The sequence below is a fragment of the Pristiophorus japonicus genome, chromosome 20, assembly GCF_044704955.1.
Source record: "Pristiophorus japonicus isolate sPriJap1 chromosome 20, sPriJap1.hap1, whole genome shotgun sequence".
NCBI lineage: Eukaryota > Metazoa > Chordata > Chondrichthyes > Pristiophoridae > Pristiophorus > Pristiophorus japonicus.
Genome location: NC_091996.1, coordinates 91,407,669 through 91,434,026, shown reverse-complemented (window position 1 = coordinate 91,434,026; position 26,358 = coordinate 91,407,669). Strand labels below are relative to the sequence as shown.

The 26,358-nt window shown below is 48.2% G+C and overlaps 3 non-coding genes across 3 annotated transcripts; 2 read left to right on the top strand and 1 right to left on the bottom strand.

Moving 5' to 3' along the window:
• Positions 1 to 5,616: 5,616 nt before the first annotated feature.
• Positions 5,617 to 5,698, top strand: trnal-aag (transfer RNA leucine (anticodon AAG)). The gene has a single exon. It is a non-coding gene; the product is annotated as a tRNA-Leu (tRNA).
• Positions 5,699 to 13,105: 7,407 nt separating this feature from the next.
• On the bottom strand, positions 13,106 to 13,187 carry trnal-uag (transfer RNA leucine (anticodon UAG)). The gene has a single exon. It is a non-coding gene; the product is annotated as a tRNA-Leu (tRNA).
• A 405-nt stretch (positions 13,188 to 13,592) lies between these two features.
• trnan-guu (transfer RNA asparagine (anticodon GUU)) lies at positions 13,593 to 13,666 on the top strand. The gene has a single exon. It is a non-coding gene; the product is annotated as a tRNA-Asn (tRNA).
• The last annotated feature ends 12,692 nt before the right edge of the window (positions 13,667 to 26,358 follow it).

Below are 26,358 nucleotides of genomic sequence, written 5' to 3'. Positions count from 1 at the left end.
CGCTCTCTCTCACTTTGTCTCTTACTCTCTCTGAAAGAGATACTGACCCATTGGGCCGAATGGCTTCGTGTGCTGCCATTTCTAACCCGACAGAGCAGCCTCACGCTTTGGGCGCCTATTTTCCGCGTTCTCGCACACACAGACTTTGCTTTTAGATGTAATGAAATGCAAATATTCTCAGTCTGTAGTGTTGATCTCGGGGAGGGTTCCGCAGCTGTGTCCGCTCTCCCAGCAATGCCCGTGTCCTGGTTACAAAGCCGGACGCGTGTTCCTATCTTGGTGTCGAGGCGAAGTCCGCGGCTCGGGGATTACCCGTGCCGGATGAGTCGGTAAAGACCCTCAATCGGATTTAGCCCCTGTCCTTTAAATTTATTGCTTTTTTTCTCACAAAAGGGGCGTCGGAGCTCGCGTTTCTCGCTCTGAACACCAGCTTCTTTCGGAAACCTCTTATTTCAAAGGGATTAGGTTTTAATTGAAAGTGTTTAATTTCAGTTTACAACCGATTTGGCTTTCACAGATTCTTCCTGTTCAGAGCTGTTTAACCAGAGCGTCACCCCTGAATATATTACAACTTGCGCAATTATTACTTTGAAGTGTGTATTGTCCAAGTTTAGACTATCAGCTAAAACTTTATATCAGTCACAAGTTATCAGCTAGAACTTTATATCAGTCACAAGTTATCAGCTAGAACTTTATATCAGTCACAAGTTATCAGCTAGAACTTTATATCAGTCACAAGTCATCAGCTAGAACTTTATATCAGTCACAAGTTATCAGCTAGAACTTTATATCACATTAAGTTTAAAAAGTCTCCGAATCTACTTCGGTCGGGGCTGAAATTGCTTCGTTCGATTTCATATTCCTCTTTAAATGATTTCAGTGTTAACTTGATGAACATCTGCCCGGTTCCCAACCTGCCTCCCATCCGACCTTCTCTGCGCAAAGCTTTAACCGGGTCGCTACTTTGAGAAACGACAACTCAAAATAACCAGAGTGCATACGGATTTCAAAATCATGAGGGGGGGGGGGGGGGGGGTGAAGCAAATAAAGGAGACAGTGTTTTCCAGGGGCAGGGGGGTCTGTAACCAGAGGGACACAGAGTTGAGGTGTTTGGCAAAAGAACCAGAAGGGGAGATGGGGAGAATGTGTTTACGCGGCGAGTTACTGTGACCTGGAAAGCGCTGCCTGAAAGAGCTGTGGATGCAAATTTAATAGTAACTTTCAAAGAGGTGCTGTATGATTCTATGAATTATTGTTCCATAGAAAGATGAGGAAGCCATTCGGCCCATCATGCCTATGTTGACTCTGTAAAAGAGCTCTCCAACCAGTCCCACTCTCTGCTTCTCTGCGTCTGGTTATATTTCTCTCTCTCTGTTTCTGTCTCTCTTTCTCTCCCCCTCTCCATCTCTCCCTCTCTCTGCCTGTTTGTCTGTGACTCTGTCTCACAAACTGTATTTATTTCCCCGTATCTTTCAGTTATTTAAATTTTTATCCTAATATTTTCAATTTTCCCCGTGTTTCCCTTTTCTTAAATCTCCTCTTCTCGCTCCCAGTGCAGACTATCTTTCTCACAATCCCTTCTGTTACTGTAGATATAATAGATACATGTCACTCAGGCACCCATCTCCACGGGGTATCCATAGCAACGGGAGGGCGCGTGGGGGAACCCACTCCGGATCCCAATGAATAGCCGGATAATGAGATTTGCTGTTGCACATTTTCTGGCTGGGATTAGTATCTTGTCACATGAGTAGGATGAGCTACTTGAAGGGACCCACTGATCCCCATCCCGTTAAACCTTTCTTTAGAAAGAGGAGAAGGCGATCAGATATATATTGAAACCGCTAATCCCAGTTTACAACCGATTTGGACCCAGTTCCCCAACCATGGAAGATTAGAGAGCAAATTGAACCAGTTTTTTTGTAAGATTTAAGCCTTGACAGCACTTCCGTTTAAACAGAGGACATTGGGTTTATAAGGACGGAGGAGATAAATGTTTGAAAAAAAATAGTACAACATTCGAAGATGGCGCAAATCCTCCAAACTGCGCCATTAAATCACCACCCTTGCGAAATGATCTCATCTTATCTCATGGGGTCACATTGTCCTCAGAGTGAATGTTCCAAATTGAGAAACCCAAGGGGTTGCACAATGTGGAGATAAGGCGGGAAGAAATGGTTGGATGATCTAACTTGATTTTTAAAGGTCTGTATTTTGCGAGCTTTAGCTTCTCACCGCTTGTACGGCCAGTAAGTGCTTTATTAGCATCTACATGTTGTGAACCTTTGGGATTTTCACTATCTTTCATTGTACACCCTCTCTTTTTTAAGGATTCTATATCAGCACACCGTGCAGAGTTTGGTTCTCCCTGTTGCCAGAGGAGAGCAGACGTCAAGGGGTTCAATGCCTCTGTGTGCCTGGGAAGGAATAAGAAATGTAGAAAGCTGCGTGTTGAGCATCACTGTCAGCACGGTGAGGGTCCAGGGGGAGTGACAGCCATAAGACGGAGTGAGAATAGGTTAGGGAAACAGTATCAATAACATAAAAGACAAGAACAGGCTGAATGTTGGTGTTATGGGCGGTAGCGAGGGATGTTTCTGTATTTAAAAGATTTGTATATGTGGAGCTGCATTCTATATTATTTGGCAACTGCCCACTAACAGGCACAATGGACTGAACGGCCTCCTTCTGTACTGTATGATTCTATCTCTTATATTTTAAGTAAATTAATATAGCGATTTATTTTGTGCCTTAAACTTATCATTTTAATTCTCCTTCCTGTAATTCTCACTAATTATAATTAGCATTTACTCAGCCACTGATGGCAACTATTTATCTTGTGTTGCACTAACATTTGGGAGGAAGAATGGGGAGAGGTAATATAAACTAAATGGTACAATTCTAAAGGAGACAGAGACCTGGGGCGTATGCACACACATCTTTGAAGCTAACAGGACTACATGAGAAGGCGGTTAAAAAGGCAAACGGGATCATTGGTTTTATAAATAGAGGCATAGAGGACAAGAGCAAGGAAGTTATGCTAAACCTTTATAAACCACTGGTTAGGCCCCAGCTGGAATATTGAGGACAATTCTGGGCACCGTGCTTGAGGAAGGATGTCAAGGCCTTGGAGAGGGTGCAGAGGAGATTTACTAGAATAGTACCAGGAATGAGGGACGTTAGTTATGTGGAAAGATGAGAAAAACTGGGCGTGTTCTCCTTAGAGCAGAGAAGGTTCAGAGGAGATTTGGTGGAGGTGTCAAAATCTTGAAGGGTTTTGATAAAGTAAATAGCGAGGAAGTGTTTCCACTGGCAAAGGGTCGGTAACCAGAGGACACAGATTTAAGGTAATTGGCAAAAGAACCAGAGGAGAGATGAAAGAGAGAAAGCAGGAAAGGGATACTGAGTTTGAATGATCAGCCATGATCTTATTGAATAGTGGTGCAGGCTCGAAGGGCCGAATGGCCTACTGCTGCACCTAATTTCTATGTTTCTATGAGGATGAAACATTTTACACAACATGTTGTTATGATCTAAGGAAAAGAGTGTTTGAAGACCAGGCCCTCAAACCTACCACCAAGCTCATAGTCTACAGGGCTGTAGTAATATCTGCCCCACTGTATGGATCAGAGACATGGACCATGTACAGTAGATACCTCAATCACTGGAGATATATCACCAATGATGTCTCCGCAAGATCCTGCAAATCCCCTGGGAGGTCAGGTGCACCAACATCAGTGTCCTCGCCCAGGCTAACATCCCCAGTATTGAAGCACTGACCACACTCGATCAGCTTCGCTGGGCAGGCCACATAGTTTGCATGCCAGATACGAGACTTCCTAAGTAAATGTTTTATGCGGAGCTCCTTCGTGGAAAATGAACCGAAGGTGGGCAGCGGAAGCGTTACAAGGACAGCCTCAAAGCCTCCCTGGTAAAGTGCGACATCCCCACCGACACCTGGGAGACCCTGGCCAAAGATCACCTGAGGTGGAGAAAGTACATCCAGAAGGGCGTTGAGCTCTTCGAGTCTCAATGCAAAGAGCGTGAAGAGGTCAAGCGCACGCAGTGGAAGGAGCGCGCGGCAAACTAGCCCCACCCACCCCTTCCCCTGACGAGTGTCTGTCCCACCTGTAACAGGGTCTGTGGCTCTCGTATTGGACTGTTCAGCCACCAAAGAACTCACTTTGGGAGTGGAAGCAAGTCTTCCTCGATTCCAAGGGACAGTCTATGATGATCTGGAACGAGCTGCCTGAAAGGGTGGTGGGAGCAGATTTAATAGTAACTTTCTAAAGGGAATTGGGTAAATACATGAAGGGGAAAAAGTCTGTAGGTCTGTGAGGAGGGGGACTGATTGGATCGTTCCTTCACAGAGTCGGCACAGACACGATGGGCCGAAAGGACTCATTCTGTCCTTTTTCTATAAAATGGAACAGCTTTATGCTGACATATAGATTACAACACAGAAACAGGCCACTTGGCCCAAGTAGTCCGTATTAGTGTTTCTCCTCCACACCAACAGTGTCCTAATCCTCTGTCCCACTCTGTTCCCAAATCCCTTTATCCCCCTTTCTTTCACCCACCTGTCCAACCATTACATTTTGACCTGGTCTCTGCTTCACTCTAACTGCAGGGGGTAAATTCCACAGCCTCACAACTCTCTGTGTAAAAAGGTTGCTCCTGCTCTCATAGAATCATAGAAACTTACAGCAAAGGGAGGAGGCCATTCGGCCCGTCGTGTCCGCATCGGCCGACCAAGAGCCACCCGGCCTAATCCCACTCTCCAGCTCTGGGTCCGTAGCCCTGTAGGTTACGGCACTTCAAGTGCACATCCAAGTACTTTTTAAATGTGGTGAGGGTTTCTGCCTCTGCCACCCTTTCAGGCAGTGAGTTCCGCCCCAGACCCCCACCGCCCTCTGGGTGAAGAAATTTCCCCTCATATCCCCTCTAAACCTCCCCCCAATTACTATAAATCAATGCACCCTGGTTGTTGACCCTTTTGCCAAGGGAAACAGGTCCTTCCTATCCACTCTATCTCGCCCCCTCATAATTTTCTACACCTCAATCAGATCTCCCCTCAGCCTCCTCTGTTCCAAAGAAAACAACCCCAGCCTATCTGATCCTTCCTCAAAACCAAAATTCTCTAGTTCAGGCAACATTCTTGTAAATCTCCTCTGCACCCTCTCCAGTGCAATCACATCTTTCCTGTAATGTGGTGACCAGAACTGCACGCAGTACTCCAGCTGCAGCTTAACCTGTGTTTTATACAGTTCAAATCTCCCACATTTAACCTTATATCTTGATGCGCTGCCGCTTTAGTATCTAAAGCAAGAGAGCAGGTTGAGAGGCAGCGGACCTGGTGGGAAGCCGAGCTGGGAGCGAGAGCAAGATGAACGTTGGAAAACTTTTTGACGGAATGAGCGCGGCCTGTGAGAGCAGCTTGTGGCGCTGTGTGCGACTCACTGAGAAGCAGCATAGAGCCCGATCAAAGTGCAACATGGCTCCGAGTGTCAAAGAAATTCCAGGTCCGGTCGAGATTTACCGCCTGTTAATCGGACTATGACTCAGGATCACTTTGGGCAGCCCGCTTTAACAAACTGGCGGAGTTGTGTTGCTATCGGTAGCGTGGCCGAGCGGTCTAAGGCGCTGGATTAAGGCTCCAGTCTCTTCGGGGGCGTGGGTTCGAATCCCACCGCTGCCAATGTGTTTTCTTTTAAACAAACGTGTTGTGTTTAAAACATAACGTGGACAGCAAATAGGAATTCATTTCCCCAACTTTAACAGAGACTCTATTAGCACAAAGAGCAGCTTTGTTATAACTATCATTAACATTTAAAATTAATCTAATTGGTTACCTTGTGCTTTCAATAATAATTTATCAACAGAAAGAGTGTTCAAAAAGCTATCCAGCCTAATCCCACTTTTCGGCTCTTGGTCCTGTAGGTTACAGCACTTGAAGTGCATATCTAAATAGTTTTAAAATGCAGTAAGGGTTTCTGCCTCTACCACCCTTTCAGGCAGTGATTCCAGACCCCCACTACCCACTGGGTGAAAACATTTCCCCTCAAATCCCCTCTAAACCTCCAACTAATTACTTTAAATCTATGCCCCCTGGTTGTTGACCCCTCTGCTAAGGGGTCTGTAATCCTCTGTAATCCTAGAAATTAGACAGTTATGAACTACGGAGAACTTCTGGCCAGCTGAGGCAGGTAGAAATGTCCGTGTCAGCAGGGCCTATGTTCCTTGGTGGGCCTAGGACTGCAGCCCCCTCCGCCCCATGGTTAATCCGCCCCGTAGTTAATCCACCCCGTAGTTAATCCACCCCGTGGTTAATCCGCCCCATGGTTGGTTAATCCGCCCCATGGTTAATCCGCCACATGGTTAAACCACCCCATGGTTAATCCCCATGGTTAATCCGCCCCATGGTTAATCCACCCCGTGGTTAATCCGTCCCATGGTTAATCCGCCACATGGTTAAACCACCCCATGGTTAATCCCCATGGTTAATCCGCCCCATGGATAATCCGCCCCATGGTTAATCCGTCACCGCCCCATGGTTAATCTGCCCCATGGTTAATCCGCCCCATGGTTAATCCGCCCCATGGTTGGTTAATCCGCCCCATGGTTAATCCACCCCGTGGTTAATCCGTCCCATGGTTAATCCGCCACATGGTTAATCCGCCCCATGGTTAATCCCCATGGTTAATCCGCCCCATGGATAATCCGCCCCATGGTTAATCCGTCACCACCCCATGGTTAATCTGCCCCATGGTTAATCCGCCCCATGGTTAATCCGCCCCATGGTTAATCCGCCACATGGTTAATCCACCCCATGGTTAATCCGCCCCATGGTTAAACCACCCCATGGTTAATCCACCCCATGGTTAATCCACCCCTTGGTTAATCCGCCCCATGGTTAATCTGCCACATGGTTAATCCGCCCCATGGTTAATCCACCCCATGGTTAATCCGCCCCGTGGTTAATCCGCCCCATGGTTAATCCACCCCATGATTAATCCACCCCATGGTTAATCTACCCCATGGTTAATCTGCCACATGGTTAATCCACCCCTCTGTGCTGATGCTCCACATCAGCCTCCTCCCAGCCTTCTCGCCTCATCGCCATATCCTTCTATTCCTTTCTCCCTCAATTGCTTATCTACCTTTCCCTTAAATGCATCGATACTATTCGCCTCAACCCCTCCCTGTGGCAGCAAGTTCCACATTCTCACCGCTCTCTGGATAAAGAAGTTTCTCCTGAATTCCCCATTAGATTTACTACTGACTATCTTAAATTGATGGCCCCGAGTTCTGGTCTCACCCACATGTGGAAATATCTTCTCTACGTCGACCGTATGGAACCCTTTCATAATCTTAAAGACTCAGGGCTGTCTTCCCTTTTCTAGAGAAATGAGTCCCAGCCTGTTCAATGTTTCCCTGACAGGCTCAACCTTTCAGTTCTGAATTCATTCCAGTAAATTGTTTTCTCACCTTCTCTAGTGCCTCTATATCATTATTATAATATGGAGACTAGAACCTAGAAATTTGAACCTTTAGCTCCGGCTACTAAAAAATAGTGGCCACCTTGCTTCTGCTTCCACTTCCGGCGAGGAATCGATGGTTGCCATATTGGGCAGGTTGTCAATGCTGCTGTTGCCTGCAATTGCCACAAGTATTTTAATTACCAGGAGCGTAACACCAATCAACACCACTCATCGATTTTGGACATCGGCATTTCTCCCAGCACCCTCTTCAAAGCATGCCCGTGCATGCAGCCATTGACAGCGTGTAGAGCCAGGAGAAATTGCCGATGAGCTATAACCCATACAGTAAATGGTTTATAAGAACATAACATAAGAAATAGGAGCAGGAGTAGGCCATATAGCCCCTTGAGCCTGCTCCGCCATTCAATAAGATCATGGCTGATCTGATCATGGACTCAGCTCCACTTCCCCGTCTGCTCCCCATAACCCTTTATCCCCTTATCGTTTAAGAAACTGTCTATTTCTGTCTTAAATTTATTCAATGTCCCACAGCTCTCTGAGGTAGCGAACTCCACAGATCTACAACCCTCTGAGTGAAGAAACTTCTCCTCATCTCAGTTTTAAATGGGCGGCCCCTTATTCTAAGATCATGCCCTCTATTTCTAGTCTCCCCCATCAGTGGAAACATCCTCTCTGCATGCACCTTGTCAAGCCCCCTCATAATCCTATACGTTTCGATAAGATCACCTCTCATTCTTCTGAATTCCAATGAGTAGAGGCCCAACCAACTCAACCTTTCCTCATAAGTCAACCCCCTCATCCCCGGAATCAACCGAGCGAACCTTCTCTGAACTGCTGTAGCAAGACTTCCCTGCTTTTATACTCCATCCCCTTTGCAGTAAAGGCCAAGATACCATTGGCCTTCCTGATCTTGATGGCAGATTTGAGGGCCTGGTCTTTGAACACTCTTTTCCTCAGGCGGCGGAAGGCTGCACTGGTGCACTGAAGGCAGTGTTGGATCTCGTCGTCAATGTCTGCTCTTGTTGATAAGAGACTCTCGAGGTATGGAAAATGGACAACGTTGTCCAGGGCTGTGCCGTGGATCTTGATGGTTGGGGGGGCAGTGCTGTGTGGCGAGGACAGGCTGGTGAAGGACCTTTGTCTTACGGATGTTTACCGTAAGGTCCATGCTTTCGTTACGCCTCAGTAAATACGTCGACTATGTCCTGGAGATCAGCCTCTGTATGTGCGCAGATGCAGGCGTCGTCCGTGTACTGTAGCTCGACGATAGAGGTTGGTGTGGTCTTGGACCTGGCCTAGAGACGGCGAAGATTGAACAGGTTTCCACTGGTTCTGTAGTTTAGTTCCACTCCAGCGGGGAGCTTGTTGACTGTGAGGTGGAGCATGGCAGTGAGGAAGATTGAGAAGAGGGTTGGGGCGATGATGCAGTCCTGTTTGACCCCGGCCCGGATGTGGATTGGGTCTGTAATGGATCCGTTGGTATGGATCGTGGCCTGCATGTTGTCATGGAGCAGGCGTAGGATGTTGACTACAACAACAACAACTTGCATTTATATAGTGCCTTTTAATGTAATAAGACAACCCAAGGCACTTCACAGGAGTAGTATAAGACAAAAAATTTAATTTGAGACCGAGTCAGATAAAAAGAAATTACGGCAGATGACCGCTTGGTCAAAGAGGTTTTAAGGAGCACCTTGAAGGAGAAAATTGAGGTAGAGAGGCAGAGAGGTTTAGGGAAAGAGTTTCAGAGCTTGGGGCCCAGGCAGCTGAAGGTATGGCCACCCATGGTTGAGCAGTTATAATCAGGGATAATTAAGAGGGCAGAATTTGAGGAACGCAGATAACTTTTGGAGGTTGTGGGGCTGGAGGAGATTACAGAGATAGGGAGGGGCGAGGGCCATGGAGGGATTTGTAAACAAGGATGAGAATTTTGAAATCGAGGCGTTGCTTAACCGGGAGCCAATGTAGGTCAGCGAGCACACTATATCTATAATGACTAACTATAATAACAATAAATACCTAATATTCTGCAAATAATAGGGTCACACATTTTTTTTTACAATATTTCACCTTGTAAATCAAGTTTCTTCACTCTTATCCTGAGAGTGACAATTCCTGCTGGGGCATGCTTCATTTTGTTGGCTGCCCTCCAGAATCCGTAAACTAAAGAGGAATTTTTCTATGCAGCGATTATTGACAGGCTGTTCCACCATGTGGGCAGCACAGTGCGATCCTTCACAATAGCAAAATGATGCGGAAGCTGGAAATCGGAAATAAAATGCTGGAAAATGCTGGAAACACTTGGCAGGTCAGGCAGAATCTGAGGCGAGAGAAACAGAGTTAATGTTTCAGGCCGACACCCTTTCGTCAGCACAGGGAGATCTTATACTCCACAAGTGCTCACCTTTCAGCAGATAATCATCAGGATGAAGAACCCTGGCCCACCCCAAGTAGGCTGTGGTCATTGCAACTAATATTCCAGCTGTTGCCCCAGCAACCATGAGCTAAATCAGTACAGATTGGAAATGAACGTTGGAAAGATATAAGTTTATAAGAAATAGGAACAGGAGTCGGCCATACGGCCCCTCCAGCCTGCACACCATTCAATAAGATCATGGAAAAATGAGAGGTGATCTCATAGAAACATATAAAATTCTGACGGGACGGGACAGGTTAGATGCAGGAAGAATGTTCCCGATGTTGGGGAAGTCCAGAACCAGGGGTCACAGTCTAAGGATAAGGGGTAAGCCATTTAGGATGGTTAGCCTGACATCGGTGGTGGGGAAAATGCTAGAATCAATTATTAAAGATGTAATAGCAGTGCATCTGGAAAGCAGTGGCAGGATTGGTCTAAGTCAGCGTGGGTTATGAAAGGGAAATCATGCTTGACAAATCTTCATGAGTTTTTTGAGGATGTAACTAGTAGAGTGGACAAGGGAGAACCAGTGGATGTGGTGTATTTGGACTTTCAAAAGGCTTTTGAGAAGGTCCCACACAAGACATTAATGTGCAAAATTAAGGCTCATGGTATTGGGGGTAATGTATTGATGTGGATAGAGAACTGGTTAGCAGAACTGGAAGCAAAGAGTGGGAATAAACGGGTCCTTTTCAGAATGGCAGGCAGTGACTAGTGGGGTACCGCAAGGTTCAGTCCTGGGACCCCAGCTATTTACAATATACATTAATGATTTAGATGAAGGAATTGAAGGTAATATCTCCAAGTTTGCAGATGACACTAAGCTGGGTGGCAGTGCGAGTTGCGAGGAGGATGCTCAGAGGCTGCAGGGGGACTTGGACATGTTAGGTGAATGGGCAAATGTATGGCAGATGCAATATAATGTGGATAAGTGTGAGGTTATCCACTTTGGTGGCAAAAACAGGAAGGCAGATTATTATCTAAATGGTGAGAGATTAGTAAAAGGGGAGGTGCAAAGAGACCTGGGTGTCATGGTACATCAGTCATTGAAGGTTGGCATGCAGGTACAGCAGGCGGTAAAGAAAGCAAATGGTATGCTGGACTTCGTAGCAAGGGGATTTGAGTATGATAAGATGATAAGAATTAGGAACAGGAGTAGGCCATCTAGCCCCTCGAGCCTGCTCCACCATTCAATAAGATCATGGCTGATCTGGCCGTGGACTCAGCTCCACTTACGCGCCCGCTCCCTGTAACCCTTAATTCCCTTATTGGTTAAAAATCTATCTATCTGTGACTTGAATACATTCAATGAGCTAGCCTCAACTGCTTCCTTGGGCAGAGAATTCCACAGATTCACAACCCTCTGGGAGAAGAAATTCCTTCTCAACTCGGTTTTAAATTGGCTCCCCCGTATTTTGAGGCTGTGCCCCCTAGTTCTAGTCTCCCCGACCCGTGGAAACAACCTCTCCGCCTCTATCTTGTCTATCCCTTTCATCATTTTAAATGTTTCTATAACATCACACCTCATCCTTCTGAACTCCAACGAGTAAAGGCCCAGTCTACTCAATGATCATCATAAGGTAACCCCCTCATCTCTGGAATCAGCCTAGTGAATCGTCTCTGTACCCCCTCCAAAGCCAGTATATCCTTCCTTAAGTAAGGTGACCAAAACTGCACGCAGTACTCCAGGTGCAGCCTTACCAATACCCTATACAGTTGCAGCAGAACCTCCCTGCTTTTGTACTCCATCCCTCTCGCAATGTAGGCCAACATTCCATTCGCCTTCCTGATTACCTGCTGCACCTGCAAACTAACTTTTTGGGATTCGTGCACAAGGACCCCCAGGTCCCTCTGCACCTCAGCATGTTGTAATTTCTCCCCATTCAAATAATATTCCCTTTTACTGTTTTTTTCCCCCAAGGTGGATGACCTCACACTTTCCGACATTGTATTCCATCTGCCAAACCTTAGCCCATTCGCTTAACCTATCTAAATCTCTTTGCAGCCTCTCTGTGTCCTCTACACAACCCGCTTTCCCACTAATCTTTGTGTCATCTGCAAATTTTGTTACACTACACTCTGTCCCCTCTTCCAGGTCATCTATGTATATTGTAAACAGTTGTGGTCCCAGCACCGATCCCTGTGGCACACCACTAACCACCGATTTCCAACCCGAAAAGGAGCCATTTATCCCGACTCTCTGCTTTCTGTTCACCAGCCAATTCTCTATCCATGCTAATACATTTCCTCTGACTCCGCGTACCTCTATCTTCTGCAGTAATCTTTTGTGTGGCACCTTATCGAATACCTTTTGGAAATCTAAATACACCACATCCATCGGTACACCTCTATCCACCATGCTCGTTATATCCTCAAAGAATTCCAGTAAATTAGTTAAACATGATTTCCCCTTCATAGGAGCAGTCAGGTCTTACTACAGTTGTACAGGGCCTTGGTGAGACCACACCTTGAGTATTGTGTGCAGTTTTGGTCTCCTAATCTGAGGAAGGACGTGCTTGCTATTGAGGGAGTGCAGCGAAGGTTCACCAGACTGATTCCCGGGATGGCAGGACTGACATATGAGGAAAGACTGGATCGACTAGGCTTATACTCACTGGAATTTAGAAGAATGAGAATGGATCTCATAGAAACTTATAAAATTCTGACGGGATTGGACAGGTTAGATGCAGGAAGAATGTTCCCGATGTTGGAGAAGTCCAGAACCAGGGGTCACAGTCTAAAGATAAGGGGTAAGCCATTTAGGACCGAGATGAGGAGAAACTTCTTCACTCAGAGAGTTGTGAACCTGTGGAATTCTCTGCCACAGAAAGTTGTTGAGGCCAGTTCGTTGGACATATTCAAAAGGGAGTTAGATGTAGCCCTTACGGCTAAAGGGATCAAGGGGTATGGAGAGAAAGCAGGAATGGGGTACTGAGGTGAATGATCAGCCATGATCATATTGAATGGTGGTGCAGGCTCGAAGGGCCGAATGGCCTACTCCTGCACCTATTTTCTATGTCTCTATGGCTGCTAGCTCACTCACAGTTCACACAGCGTTTTTGCTAACTAATTTCAAACATACTCAGAATTTACAGTTTAAAAAGCACTAAGTAAAATAATATACTTTTATTGAAACGGCTTTGAAGAAGTTGATCTGGCGATTATACATCTGCAGAAAATAGCCCTTTGGCAGCGGTGGGATTCGAACCCACGCCTCCGAAGAGACTGGAGCCTAAATCCAGCGCCTTAGACCGCTCGGCCACGCTACCGATAAAATCCTACTCACCAAGTTCATATCACAGCAGTTCTCCTGTGATCAACTTCAATGTATTCTTTAAATCAAAGTTTAAAAAAGCATTGTGCCTTTCCCAGGCTGCAATTTGTCAGGGTTATATTGATCACAGCACGCGCGGTCTTCATTGCTGGGAAAATGAAATTAACCATCAGCTTCAGAATGTTGAATTTCACAGATGAAATGGTCACGATTATTATTCAGGAAAATGTGCAGGGGTTATGGGGAGACAGGGAGTGTGATCAGTCTTTCACAGAGCCGGCACAGCCACAATGGGCTGAATGGACGCGACCTGTCCTTGCAATGACTTTAATTTAGACTGAAAGCTACTCAGTTGCTTATAGAAATACTATAAAGCTTTCTGCTCTGCCAATTTTCAGCTGTCTCTGTGGCGCAATCGGTTAGCGCGTTCGGCTGTTAACCGAAAGGTTGGTGGTTCGAGCCCACCCAGGGACGTTAATTATGGACACTGAAAGTGTGGCCCACCACCTCCTAAAGTTCAATTCATTGCAGTTTTCGGTTTTATCGTCCTTTTTAAATAATACAACGACTTGTATTTATATCATCATCACAGGCAGTCCCTCGGAATCGAGGAAGACTTGCTTCCACTCCCAAAGTGAGTTCTCAGATGGCTGTATAGTCCCATGCGAGAGCCACGGACCCTGTTACAGGTGGGACAGACATTCGTCGAGGGAAGGAATGGGTGGGGCTGGTTTGCCGCGCGCTCCTTCCGCTGCCTGCGCTTGGCCTCTTCATGCTCTTTGCGTTGAGCTCTCAGCGCCCTCCTGGATGCACTTTCTCCACCTCGGGCGGTCTTCGGGCCAGGGTCTCCCAGGTGTCAGTGGTGATGTCGCACTTTACCAGGGAGGCTTTGAGGGTGTCCTGATAACGTTTCCGCTGCCCACCTTTGGATCGTTTACCATGAAGGAGCTCCGCATAAAGCATTTGCTTCGGTATATAGTGTTTATATAGTGCCCTTAACATAGTGAAATGTCCCAAGGCGCTTCACAGCAGTATTATAAGACAAATAATTTACATGAGAAATTAGAGCGGATGACCAGTTGCTGGCAGGCAATTCGAGAGCTTGGGACCCAGGCAACAGAAGGCATGGCCACCGATGGTTGAGCGAATATAATCGAGGATGCTCAAGAAGACAGAAAAGCTATAAAGATCCAAAATGAATTTCAGTAAAGTTCCTAGCAAATCGAGCACCTCTTCTGATCTCCCACCTAGTTCCTCCTCCCACATACAGCAACGGTGGTGGGGGTCTGGAACTCACAGTCTGAAAGGGTGTCATATGCTGAAACTATCACTGCATTTAAAAAAATACTTGGATATGCACTTGGAAGTGTTGTAACCTACAAGGCTACGGACCAAGAGCCTGGAAAGTGGGATTCAGCTAAATAGCTGTTTCTCGGCCGGCACAGACATGATGGGCCGACATGGGCTTCTTCTGTGCTGTAAATTTCTATGATTCTATGAACAACTTGCGCTTATTTCGCACTTTAACTTAGTAAGACATATTAAGGTGCTTCACAGGAGCGTTAACAGACAAAATATGACACCAAGCCACACAAAGTTCTCAATTGGTGGAAAGCTAATTTTACTAAGCTGAGAAGTGATTTAGCTAAAGTGGACTGGTAACTTGAAGGTAAATCAGTGTCAGAGCAGTGGAAGGCATTCAAGGAGGAGATCTTGAGGCTTCCCTTGAAGATACCGAGGGCTCAATATTGCAGGAAACCCAGAGGAGTGCAAGGGTGAAATGAAAAAGGAAATTAGGAGAGCATCAAAGCATTTTGGCAAGTAAAATCAAGGGAAACCCAAAGATGGTTTATTAGAACATAAGAAATATGAGCAAGAGTCGGCCATTTGGCCCCTTGAGCCTGCTCCGCCATTCAATAAGATCATGGTTGATCTGATCTTGGCTTCAACTCTACTTCCCCGCCTGCTCCCCATAACCCTTGACTCCCTTATCATTCAAAAATCTGTCTTTCTCCACCTTAACTATATTCAATGACCCAGTCTCCACAGCTCTCTGGGGTAGAGAATTCCAAAGATTCACGACTTTCTGAAGAAATTCCTCCTCATTTCCGTTTTAAATGGGCGGCCCCTTACTCTGAAACGATGCCCCCTGGTTCTAGATTCCTCCACGAGGGAAGGCATCCTCTCTGTATCTACCCTGTCAAGCCCCCTCAGAATCTTAAACGTTTCAATAAGATCACCTTTATAAATACATTAAGAGCGAGCGGATAGCTAAAGAACGAGTAGGGCCTAGTAGAGACTATAAAGGTAATCTGTGTACGGAGGTGGAAGTTGTCGGGATGGTTCTTAATGAATATTTTGCGTCTGTTTTCAAAAAAGAGAGGGGCGGTGCAGACAATGCAACCAGGGAGGAGGAGTGTGAACTATTACGTGAAATAAAGATAGTGTGAGAGGAAGTATTAAGAGGTTTAGCAGCTTTGAAAGTGAATAAATCCCCAGGCCCGGATGAAATGTATCCCAGGCTGTTAAGAGAAGCAAAAGAGGAAATAGCAGAGGCTCTAACCATCATTTTCCAGTCCTCTCTGGCTACAGGTGTGTTTTTTTTCCAAAATATACTTTATTCATATAAAAATTTGTACATACATTCAAAAGCAGTTCAGTACATTTAGCTGTGGTCAGCAATCACATACACTACATTTGGGTGCTGACGGCAGTTCCGTTCGATACATTTCCTTGCTTTTCAGTTCAAGTACAATTTGGTACAATACGGGATACATTGTAGTACATTCGACAAATTACATTCCATGTGTCACTATACAGTACACGTGCATTACGAAACAGACCTTGCATTGTACATGGCACTACATAGGTGTTTACAGATCATGGTGCTCCATGTACACAAAAAAGAAGTTACAAGTACGGCCCAAGGGGAGTTTTGTACTGATTCCTGCCCCTGGGTTTACAGTGGCAGAAGGGCTTTAAACTGTGGTCCTTCCCCACCGTGTCTTTGCGGCGACTGCACCAATTTTAAGTGCGTCCCTCAGCACGTAATCCTGGATCTTGGATTGCGCCAGTCTGCAACACGCAGACGTGGTCATCTCCTTGCTCTGGAAGACCAGCAAGTTTCGCCAAGACAAAAGAGCCTCTTTGACCAAGTTGATGGCCCTTCAGCAGCAGGTGATGTCTGTCTCGGTGTGTGTCCCTGGGAACAGCCCGCAGAGCACAGAGTCCTGTGTTACGGAGCTGCTCGGGATGAACCTCGACAGCAACCACTGCATCTCTTTCCAAACCTGCCTCGCGAAAGCACAATCCTGAAGGAGATGGGTGACAGTCTCGTCCGCCCCACAGCCGACTCGGGGGCAGCGTGCCGTGCTGCTGAGATGTCGGCTGTGCATGAACGCTCTGACGGGTAAGGCCCTCCTCACCGCCAACCAAGCTACGTCTTGGTGCTTGTGTGACAGCTCTGGCGATGAGACGTTCTGCCAAACAAGTTCGACAATCCGCTCAGGGAACCACCCGACAGGGTCCACCCTCTCCTTCTTTCGTAGGGCGTCCAGGACCTTACGTGCTGACCACCGTTTTATGGCCTTGTGGTCAAAGGGGTTTTTTGTGAAAAACTTTTCCACGAAGGACAGGTGGACAGGCATGGTCCAGCTGGTGGGGCGTTTCGCGGCAGCGTGGCCAGGCCCATCCTTCGCAACACCGGGGACAGGTAGAACCTCAGCACATAGTGACACTTGGTGTTTGCGTACCGGGGGTCTGTGCACAGCTTGATGCAGCCGCTCACAAAGGTGGCCATCAGGATGAGGGCCACGTTCAGAACATCCTTTCCTCCACTGTCCAGAGATTTGTACATTGTGTCTCTGCGGACACGTTCCATTTTGGACCTCCAGACAAAGTGGAAGACGGCCCGGGTGACTGCCGCGGCACAGGAGCAGGGGATGGGCCAGACCTGTGCCACATGCAGCAACCCCGAGAGCACCTCACTCCTGATGACCAGGTTCTTTCCTGCCATGGAGAGGAAGCGCAGCTTCCACCATCCCAGTTTTTGTTTGACCTTGGCGATATGCTCTTCCCAGTTTTTGGCGCACGCCCCGTCCGCTCCGAACCATAATTCCCAACACCTTCAGGAAATCTGGCTTGACGGTGAAGGGAATGGAGGCTCGGTCGGTCCAGTTGCCAAAGAGCATGGCCTCGCTCTTGCTGCGATTGACCTTTGCTCCCGAGGCCAGTTCAAACTGGTTGCAGATTGCTCGCAATCTGCGGACTGACTGCGGATCCGAGCAAAAGACGGCGACGTCATCCATGTACAGGGAGGTCTTGACCTGAGTGCCTCCGCTGCCTGGGATCGTCACCCCTCTAATGCCCGCATCCTTCCTGATGGACTCGGCAAAGGGTTCGATACAACACACAAACAAGACAAAGGAGAGAGGACAGCCTTGCCTGACTCCAGATCTGATTTGAAAGCTTTGAGTTTCCCACCCGTTGATTAGGACTGCACTACTGATGTCTGTGTAGAGCAATTTGACCCAATTGCGGATACCCTCCCCAAACCCCACTTTGGAGAGCACGTCCATCAGGTACGTGTGCGATACCCTGTCAAAGGCTTTCTCCTGGTCTAAGCTGATTAAGCAGGTGTCCACCCTCCTGTCCCGCATGGAGGCGATCGTATCCCTGAGTAGCGCAAGGCTATCAGAGATCTTCCTGCCGGGGACAGCGCAGGTCTGGTCCGGGTGAATCACCAGCTCAAGAGCAGACTTGACCCTGTTGGCGATGACCTTTGACAGGATCTTGTAGTCCACATTTAGCAGCGAAATGGGCCGCCAGTTTTTGATTTTCTCCCTCTCCCCCTTCTGCTTGTAGATGAGGGTGATGATGCCGATCCTCATCAATTCTGACATGCTGCCGGCCAGAAGCATACCTCCGTACACTTCCAGCAGGTCTGGGCCTATCCAGTCCCACAGAGCCGAGTACAACTCGACCGGGAGTTTTATTCGTCTCGAAGGACCGGACGGCCTTTGTCAGCTCGTCCAGAGTTAGCGGGTGGTCCAGACTCTCCCGCTTGCTGTCGTCTATGACCTCCGAAATAGATGAAAGGAAGGACTGGGAGGCCGCGCGGTCTATGGGCTGGACGTCGTACAGCCTGGCATAGAAGGATTTGCTGATCCTCTGCATGTCAGGCTGCGAAGACGTCACAGAACCGTCTTCTTCCTTTAGGCTGGTGATCACAGAGCTCCCCCTGTGTACCTTTTGGAAGAAGAAACGCGAACATGTCTCATCCTGCTCGACGGAGCGGAAGATGATCTTGGAGGACTCTGAGGCAAAGAGCGAGGCTTGCTGGCCTTTCACCTCTTCGAGTTCCTCCGCGACATCGACCCCCATCGACTGCAGCAGGAGCAGGTTTTGCATATTCGTCTGGAGATGGGACAATTCCCTCTGTCTCCCTCGCGCCTCCTGAACACCTTTGAGGATGAAGAACCTCTTGATGTTCGTCTTGATTGTTTCCCACCAGTGCATCGGGGAATCGCAGAGGGGTTTTACAGTTCTCCAACCTTTGTAAACCCTCTTTAGTTCCTCAACGTTTTCCGGAGTCAATGGTTTCACGTTCAGCTTCCATATCCCTCTGCCAACTTTCTGGTTTTCCTGTGGGCGACAGTCGGCCAGTAGGAGGCAGTGGTCAGAGAAGAACACCGGCGTGACGTCGGTGGATCTGACCTTGAGCGTGTGGGACACAAACAGGAAGTCTATTCTGGAACGGACGGACCTGTCTGGTCTCGACCAGGTGTATCTGCGCGGTGCTCCGTCTGCAGGGTTGCTGAAGACGTCGCACAGCTTGGCGTCTTTTACTGCATCCATCAGGAGTCTGGACGTGGCGTCCAGCTTGCTGTCGGCTCTGCTGGATCATCCAGTCACATCGATGATGCAGTTGAAGTCACCGCCCAGAATGACCGGCCTGGACGTTGCCAGCAGCAGTGGGAACTGCTGGAAGAGGGCCAGCCTCTCGTTCATGAGAGCTGGGGCGTAAACATTAATTAACCTGAGAGGGGAGTTTTTGTACATTACATCTGCTACGAGGAGGCGGCCGCCCACCACCTCCTTAACTTCGGTGATGGTGAAGTGGCCTCCCTGCAGCAGAATGCCCAGGCCGGAAGGCCGGCTGTCGTTGCCTCCTGACCATATGGATGGTCCATGGGCCCACCATCGTGACCACTGCCGGTAACTGCTGTAGTGCGGCAGACCGCACTCCTGCAAGAACAGCAGGTCCGCTTTGACCTTGGCGAGGTACCCCAAGGTGGAAACACATCGCGTAGTGGATTTTACGCTACGCACGTTAATAGTAGCAATTTTTAAATCCATTTTAATGCTATTTTTTACAGTTACAAACATTACACTTCAGATAAATCATTCCTGGAGGCCGCGATCTGCTCAATGACCAGTTCCAGCATGTGTGAGTTATTACTATGAACGTCTACTGAACCTGGGCTGGAGTGGGGGTGTATCGACCAGGGGACTGCTGCAGTTCTGTCATTAAGTCCGATATGTCCTCTGCACTGTCCTCGCCTGGTGTTGGTGGTTCCCTCTTTTCCTCAGTCGCGGTGGTCTCGAGCTGGTGTGCTTCGATCGCTGCGTCGCTCCCGGTATTCCGGAGGTGGGGTGTGCTGGGCACTTCGCTGCTCCCGTTATCCCGGAGCTGGTTTGCGTTAGTCGTTTCTTCGCTCCCGGTGTTCCGGAGCTCGCGTGCGATCGGCGCTTCGCTGCTCGCGGGTTCTCGGAGCGGGTCTGCGCTTGTCGCTTCACTGGTCCCGGTCACCTGTGGCTGTAGGTTGGCGTATTGCCTCTTGTTTTGGTGGCGGTGGTAAGGGTTTTTTTCTCGCCTTTCCTCATCAGACGAGCTGCCGCCGCTGCTGTCTGTCGAGGTTGCTAGCCGCCTGTTCCCTGTCGTTTCCGCAGGGGCCCTTGCTCGCCTGTTCTCCTTACGCTTGCGGGCCTTTTTCTTGACGGTCTCCCATCCCGCTTCATCGCCTGCTGTCTCCTCGTTTCTGGACTCGGTGCGCTGGGGGAGAGCTTTGCTGCTGGCTGCTGGTGTCTCGCAGCTCGCCGTGGCAGGCTGGTCTTCCTCGCCGACTTGTTCCGAGTCCACGGGGGTGTTGGTCGGGGGGGGGAGGGTGTGGCTCTCCTCTGGAGCGTTGTGTTCCTCAGCTTCCTCCTCCTCTGGTGCAATGTTCTTTGCTGCCTGCGCATAGCTGAAGTTGCGCTTGGGGCAATTTTTGTAAAGGTGCCCAGCCAGACCACAGAGGTTGCAGCACTTGGTCTCCTTACAGTCCTTTGTCTGGTGGCCTTCGTTCTTGCAGTTTCAGCAGATGAGAGTTTTGCAGCTTGCCGCCACATGGCCTGCCTTCCCGCAGGTGCGGCACACGTTGGGTTGGCCAGCGTACACCATGTAGCCCCGACTTCCTCCGATGGCAAAGCTGCAGGAGGGGGGGGGGGGTGCAGGATGGTTCTGCTGGCGTCCATCTTCATGGTGACCTGGATCTGGTGCTTGCTGGTCCATACCCCGTGTAAGTCTTTCACATCGCTGCTGTTTCCTGCCCCATCGATGTACCTGGCGAGGAAAGTCAGCACATCAATGACCGGGATGTGGGGGTTGTACATCTGCACTGTGATAGTACGTCTTCTCTGCGACGGGAGGGTGAACAGTGGCTCCCAAGTCAGCACTGAGCGCAGCGGTTCACTGGCCTCCTTCAGTCCCTTCAGGAACTTCAGGCAGAGGGCGACGGTTCTGAAGGTCACATCAAAGTAACCTCTCTTCGGGAGGTCCTGTAAGGCAAAGATGTCGGCGACTTTCATGCCGCATGTTCCAAGCAGGATTTTCTTCACGAACAGGTCCCGGTTGATCGTTGTCTGTCCTTCCACTTTCTTCACCGTCACTCGGATGGTGTTTCGGACGCCCTGGTTCGCCGCTCGGTTGGCCGCCATCCGGATTGCAGATTCCTCCTTTCGATATGTATTTTGGCCGAAGCCTTCAATCTGTTGTGGTGCCAGTCCGGCACCTTGGGGGGGCCTTCGGGCCCGCCGAACGGTCGGTCGACATGCAGATTTTCCTCTTCTCTCCAATTGGCGCCTGGCCCAAACGAGTTTCTGCAGTCGGTCAATTTGCATATGAATGCCCAATCAACAGGTACTCTACTTGATCTTAGCCAAAAGGCTGAGAAGCTGAGACCAGTGGTATTTACACCACAGTAAGAGTCTGGCTACAGGTGTGGTGCCAGAGGACTGGAGGACCACTAACTTTGTACCTTTGTTTAAAAAGGGAGAAAGGGATAGACCAAGTAATTACAGGCCAGTCAGCCTAACCACAGTGGTGGGCAAATTATTGGAAAAAAATCTGAGGGACAGGATAAATCTTCATTTGGAAAGACACGGATTAATCAAGGACAGTCAGCATGGATTTGTTAAGGGAAGGTCATGTCTGATTAACTTGATTGAATTTTTTGAGGAGATAGCCAGGAGGGTCGATGAGGAGAATGTATATGGATTTTAGCAAGGCTTTTGATAAGGTCCCACATGGCAGAAAATAATAGGTGTATAACAGTTTTCCCAGTTTAAAAAGTTTCTAAAGGTTGTTAAAAAGTCAAAGATGTAGGTCAATAATAGATGTTTAAAAGTATTTCAATTAAAAGTCAAAAATGTAAGTTTTAAAAGTTCTCTCAAATTGTTTAAAAAGTTTAAAAATTGATTAAAAGTTTAAACATTTATTAAAAGTTGGTTAGGAGTTTAAGCCGTTGGGTTGAACTCTGCCCGCGGTCCCTTCGGCCAGTTCGGTGCCGGCCCGGAGTCCCTTCGACCAGTTGAACGCCATCCCCGGAGTCCCTTCGGCCGGTTCGATGTCCCCGGAGTCCCTTCGACCAGTTGAACGCCATCCCCGGAGTCCCTTCGGCCGGTTCGATGTCCCCGGAGTCCCTTCGGCCGGTTCGATGTCCCCGGAGTCCCTTCGGCCAGTTCGATGTCCCCGGAGTCCCTTCGGCCGGTTCGATGTCCCCGGAGTCCCTTCGGCCGGTTCGATGTCCCCGGAGTCCCTTCGGCCAGTTCGGTGCCGGCCCGGAGTCCCTTCGGCCGGTTCGATGTCTCCCCGAATCTGTCAGCATGATGAACACGTGGTGTGCACCCACAATGAACACGTGGTGTGCGATCAGTTTCGCTGGGCAGGCCACATAGTTCGCATGCCAGATACGAGACTCCCTAAGCAAATGCTTTATGCGGAGCTCCTTCATGGTAAACGAGCCAAAGGAGGACAGCGGAATCGTTACAAGGACCACCCTCAAAGCCTTCCTGGTAAAGTGCGACATCACCACTGACACCTGGGAGACCCTGGCCGAAGACCGCCCGAGGTGGAGAAAGTCCATCCGGGAGGGCGTCGAGCTCTTCGAGTCCCAACGCAAAGAGGCCAAGCGCAGGCAGTGGAAGGAGCGCGCGGCAAACCAGCCTCACCCACCCCTTCCCTCGACGAATGTCTGTCCCACCTGTAACAGGGTCTGTGGCTCTCGTATCGGACTGTTCAGCCACAAAGAACTCACTTTGGGAGTGGAAGCAAGTCTTCCTCGATTCCGAGGGACTGCCTATGAACATGGCAAACTGGTCAGGAAAATAAAAGCGCAAGGGATCCAGGGCAAAGTGGCAAGTTGGATCCAAAATTGGCACAGAGGCAGGAAGCAAAGTGTAATGGTTGATGGGTGTTTTATGTGACTGGAAGCCTGTATTCAGTGGGGTCCCGCAGGGCTCAGTGCAGGGACCCTTGCTTTTTGTGGTATATATCAATTAATTAGACCTGAATGTAGGGAGTATGATTAAGAGGTTTGCAGATGATATAAAAATTGGCTGTGTGATTGATAATAAAGAAGAAAGCTGTAGACTGCAGGAAGATATCAATGGTCAGGTGGGCAGAACAGTGGCAAATGGAATTCCAGCTGGAGAAGTGTGAGGTAATGCATTTGGGGAGGGCTAACACGGCAAAGGGAATACACATTAAATGGTAGGCCACTGAGAAGTGTAGAGGAACAAAGGGACCTTGGAGTGCAGGTCCACAGATCCCTGAATGAAGCAGGCCAAGTAGATAAGGTGGTTAAGAAGGCACACTTAATACTTGCCTTTATTAGCTGAGACATAGCATACAAAAGCAGGGAGGTTATGCTTGAACACAATGTACAAATCTCTGGACAGTGGAGGAAAGGATGTTCTGAACGTGGCCCTCATCCTGATGGCCACCTTTGTGTGCGGCTGCATCAAGCTGTGCACAGACCCCGGTAAGCCAACACCAAGTGTCACTACGTGCTAAGGTTCTACCTGTCCCCGGTGTTGCGAAGGATGGGCCTGGCCACGCTGCCGCGAAATGGCCCCACCAGCTGGACCATGCCTGTCCACCTGTCCTTAGCGGAAAAGTTTTTCACAAAAAACCCCTTTGACCACAAAGCCATAAAACAGTGGTCAGCACGTAAGGTCCTGGATGCCCTATGAAAGAAGGAGAGGGTGGACCCTGTCGGGTGATTCCCCGAGCAGACTGTCGAACTCGTTTGGCAGAATGTCTCACCGCCAGAGATGCAATGGTTGCTGTCGAGATTCATCCCGAGCAGCTCCGTAACACAGGACTCTGTGCTCTATGGGCTGTTCCCAGGGACACACGCCGAGACAGACATCACCTGCTGCTGGAGGGTCATCAACTCGGTGAAAGACGCACTTTGGTCTTGCCGAAACTTGCTGGTCTTCCAGAGCAAGGAGATGTTTTTTTTTATTTCAAAATATACTTTATTCATAAAAAAATCTGTACAGTACATTCAAAGGCATTTCAATACCTTTAGCTGCGGTCAGCAATCCCATACACTATTATTTGGGTGCTGACGGCAGTTCCGTTCGTTACATTTCCTTGTTTTCCAGTTCAAGTGCAATTCGGTCCAATACGGGATACCTTGTAGTACATTCAAACAAATTACATTTCATGTGTCACTATACAGTACACGGAATGGGTGACGGTACATTTACATTTTTTTTTCTTTTCAACATGCATTTCGCAACAGACCTTGCATTGTACATGGCACTACATGGTTCCCTGAGCGGACTGTTGAACTTATTTGGCAGAACGTCTCATCGCCAGAGCTTTCACACAAGCACCAAGACGTAGCTTGGCGGTGAGGAGGGCCTTACCTGTCAGAGCGTTCATGCACAGCCGACGTATCATCAACACGGCACGCTGCCCCCGAGTCGGCTGCAGGGCGGACGAGACTGTCACCCATCTCCTTCAGGATTGCGCCTTCGCAAGGCAGGTTTGGAAAGAGATGCAGTGGTTGCTGTCAAGGTTCATCCCAAGCAGCTCCGTAACACAGGACTCTGTGCTCTACGGGCTGTTCCCAGGGACAAACACCGAGACAGACATCACCTGCTGCTGGAGGGCCATCAGCTCGGTGAAAGGCGCTCTTTGGTCTTGCCGAAACTTGCTGGTCTTCCAGAGCAAGGAGATGTCCACGTCTGCGTGTTGCAGACTGGCGCAATCCAAGATCCAGGATTACGTGCTGAGGGAGGTACTTAAAATTAGTGCAGTCGCCGCAAAGGCATGGTGGGGAAGGGCCACAGTTTAAAGCCCTTCCGCCACTGTAAACCCAGGGGCAGGAATCAGTATGAAACTCTCCTTGGGCTGCAATGGTAAACCTTTTGTATACATAGAGCACCATGATCTGCAAACACCTATGTAGTGTCAAGTTCTGTTGCGTAATGCATGTTGGAAAGAAATGTAACTGTACCCTCACTGTGTACTGTATAGTGACACATGTAATGTAACTTGATGAACGTACCACAATGTATCCTGGATTGTATGAATCGTACCTTGAAATGTAAAGTAAAGAAATGTATTGAACGGAACTGCGGTCAGCATCCAAATGTACTGAACTGCTTTCGAATGTATTGTGCAAATTTTAAAAAAGGGAGGTTATGCTTGAACTGTATAAAACACTAGTTAGGCCACAGCTGGAGTACTGTGTGCAGTTCTGGTCACCACATTACAGGAAAGATGTGATTGCACTGAAAAGGGTACAGAGGAGAATTACGAGGATATGGCCTAGACTGGAAAATGTTAGCTATGAGGAAAGAATGGATAGGCTGGGGATGTTTTCCTTGGAACAAAGGAGGCTGAGGGGAGACCTTATTGAACTGTATAAAATGATGAGGGACCTGGATAGAGTGGATAGGAAGGACCTAATTACCTTTGTAGAGCGGTCAACAACCAGGGGGCATGGATTTAAAGTAATTGGTAGGCTGTTTAGAGGGTAGATGTTTTCACCCAGAGGGTGGTGGGGGTCTGGAACTCACTGCCTGACTCTCACCACATTTAAAAAGTACTTGGGTATGCACTTGAAGTGCCATAACCTACAGGGCTACAAACCAAGAGCTGGAAAGTGGGATTAGGGTGGATAGGTCTTGGTCGGCCGGCGTGGACACTATGGGCCGAAATGTCCTCCTTCCGTGCTATAAATTTCTATGAGACTGTAAAGAAATATTAGCACAGCTGATCAAAAGCTAGGTAGGTGTTACATTTTTATTTGTTTTGTCTTCTGGCACTCCTGTGACGTTTTACTACGTCAAAGGCGCTATATAAATACAGGTTGTTGTTGTTTAAGGAGAATTTGAACGCAGGAATTAGAATTTTGAATTCGAGGCGTTACCAAACTAGGAGCCTTAGTAGATCAGCGAGTCGAGGGTGAATGTGACTAGGTGAGAGTTAGGATAGGGGCAGCAGTTCTGGATGAGCTCAAGTTTATTGAGATGGAAGTTGGCCAGGAAAGCATTGGAACAGTCGAGCCTGGAAGTAACTAAAAGCATGGATGAGGATTTCAGCAGCATACATTTACCACCTTGACTATCCAGATGCGCACCTAGCTGCACACTTCAGTTAAAATATTAGAACAGTTAATAGGAGCTAAAAGTTAAAAGGCAAATTGCGATTTAATAATTGTTGGTCAGATTATAAGCAGTAAGTCTTAGTTGTTATAGGGACCTCCAGTGAGTTAATGACATAATAACATCTAAGAATTTCAGTAAAACCAGATATTTAGAATAGCTACAATGTCACATAAAAAGTTGAATTGTTCAGTAACTATACGTCCCGCTGAAGTGTATGGTAA